Genomic DNA, 2,583 nt, shown 5'->3' on the forward strand with positions numbered 1-2,583 from the left:
CCTACACTGTTATGTAGTCATTTTTCGGGTTTTTAACTTGAATGTGCATTGTGAAGTTCATGAGCAGGTGCAAAATCTTGCACGAGAGTTCAATGTCTACTAGGTTTTCGTGCGAAATTAGAACGCGTTCAGTTCACTTTTGTTATATAGTTTAAAATGCATCACTGCTTAAATCCTATCAAAATGTGGTCTTCAGCAAAGTTGTAGCTGAAAATATTTCGCATGAGCAAAGGTTGTTCACTTTTCCATAAAATATTATGTTGAAGAGATAGTGGCCTGGACACAAAAAGTTGGCGTTTTCCATAGTAATCTCCATATAAACTTCAAATGGCTTGTGCACAGTCAAATTTCTTCCGAATCATTTCAAACTTTGGGAAGATGCTGTTTACTATAATATAAATCGTTTAAGCATAGGGGAGCAAACATTTGAAAATTTGCATCACTCTAATGGACATGAATATCTCCTTTTTTGATAAATCATATAACAATTGGTATATGAACTGCTTTCAAATATTTAAAAATTAATTGTGCTACGAGAAAACCCTACAATTGTTATCCATATATTGGCTTACGATATATCGGAAGGATATATCGATACCACCGATATATTGAATAGGAAATATCGATACCAAAATATCGAATATCGAAAGCAAAATATCGATATTCCGATATATCGAAAGTATCGGAACGTCTCTATGTGAGCCCAGATCTCAAACATTGGACTAACATGGAAAAAGCGCGTAACTGATTAAAACACATTTTCGCATTTCATCAAAAGTGACAAAAATCGAATGAAAATCAATAGACCATTTCCGTGAAATTTTTTTATTGGCTTATATGCTTTCTGTCAATTTACTAAACAAACTTTCCTAAGGAACCGATATGTTTTGGAGCCTCTAACTATTGAAAAACAATGAAAAACTGGCGGCACGTTTCTTCACCCCTCGGTCCCCTAGAATTTAATTCACCCCGAAAAAACGGAGACCCCTTTTTCCCTTATGGTTTTGCCATCACGTTGTGGTGAGTTTTTGATCAGCTGGTATGACAGAATCTGAAATCATCTGATGATTTTTGTTTATGTTTTCTTTCATCATATGGGCATTTCATTTTACAAGATCGTTATCATCCCTTTTCGCCGTGTTGTTTTACTAGTGGCCACATATGAGCAAAAAAAATCAGACAAAATCATGGATAAGTCTGTCGTTTTGGCTCAAGTTATCAATGTCCTCAGCCGCACCGGTTCCCAGGGTCAGTGGGCCAGGCGAAGGTAAAATTTTCAGCGAGCAGAACTGTCGGATCATCCGCAACGCCAAGGACCCGGCTCGCGAAGGTGACGATTTTAGACTTTTTTTATCCTGACGCTGCTGGAATCCGAACGCGAAGCCAGAAAATTTCGATAAGTTCGCTGATGGGAGCGGTTTTCGTTCGGGATTGAGACAGGAGAGTGGCTGGTTTATAATGTCCGGTCTGATATAGTACCGGGTGTAACAGCAAATCCGCAAATTCTTTACCAAAGGATAAATAAAGGAAGGATATGAAATCTTGTTTTTTTTGTCGAAAGTACCTTCCAGGGTTCCTCTTCTGCTGCAGAATGTTGACCATCCTGACCACCGGATTATTTTTTGTCTTCTCCCGCAACCGTCGAACGTTACAAGGTTCTGCTGAATTCAAACAGAATAGATGTCGTGCGTGATCTTTTTCTGCCACCGAAGTTTGAATGGTCCGGAAGATTGCTCACTCAAGGCGGGAAGCTTCCGGATCATCAGCCAACAGTTTGATAAGGCATTTGTCGGCATGAGTATCAAAAATAATGATACCGAAAGTCGTTTCTAATGAAAAATTGCGATTACTGTAACTATTGGGTGAGGGATAGTTGTTTTTTTTCGGGGGTTTTGCATCTGTGGAGTGAAATGTTATATTTTCCTGCTGGAAGACGATTCTCAGTGTTATAGTTTAGAGGAAAGGGTGGACAAATTGATTCTTAGTATTCTACATTTGCATTTTTTCCATATTATTCCACTGCTTTCAGCAAAAATTGAGATCCGACCGGTGAAAACGCAAAGTTGAGGTTAGCAAAGAAAGTTGTTTGAGGTTAGTTTCGTTCGATCTCCGGTCTGGAATGCCCTGACCGGGATCTCAATCATTCTGATCACAGACCTGGTTTGACGTTTCCAAATGTAAATAAATATCCCAATGCAGGGGTGAGATCCAAAATCACCACGCTGTATACCCATAGGGTTGAACAAACTGTGCCGCATCTCGAGTTATTTTTAAAAATGTGGTGAGTATCCGCGTTTTCAAAAATTTATAAGAAAATCAGGAGTGCATATAAACAAGATCTGAAAGCGTATATATTCATTATAAATGATTGTCTTTCGAAGAAAAATACAAAAACTGGGGGTTAGATTTGACGGAAATGGTCTATTCCTGCACACAATGCAAGTAATGTCACGTGAGCACTTTTCAATCGGATTGAATATAAAGCATTGAAAAACGCATTTTTTTACTTTTTCCAATAAAAATGAATATTAAGTGCATAGAAAACTGTGGCCCTTTTTCCATGTTTGTCAGGAAAAATCGGAA

The 2,583-nt window shown here is 38.2% G+C and overlaps 1 pseudogene; it reads left to right on the forward strand.

Moving 5' to 3' along the window:
* The first annotated feature begins 959 nt into the window (after nucleotides 1-959).
* Nucleotides 960-1,540, forward strand: LOC110675651 (annotated as a pseudogene).
* The last annotated feature ends 1,043 nt before the right edge of the window (nucleotides 1,541-2,583 follow it).

Source organism: Aedes aegypti, chromosome 2, assembly GCF_002204515.2.
Source record: "Aedes aegypti strain LVP_AGWG chromosome 2, AaegL5.0 Primary Assembly, whole genome shotgun sequence".
In the NCBI taxonomy this organism is placed as follows: Eukaryota; Metazoa; Arthropoda; class Insecta; order Diptera; family Culicidae; genus Aedes; species Aedes aegypti.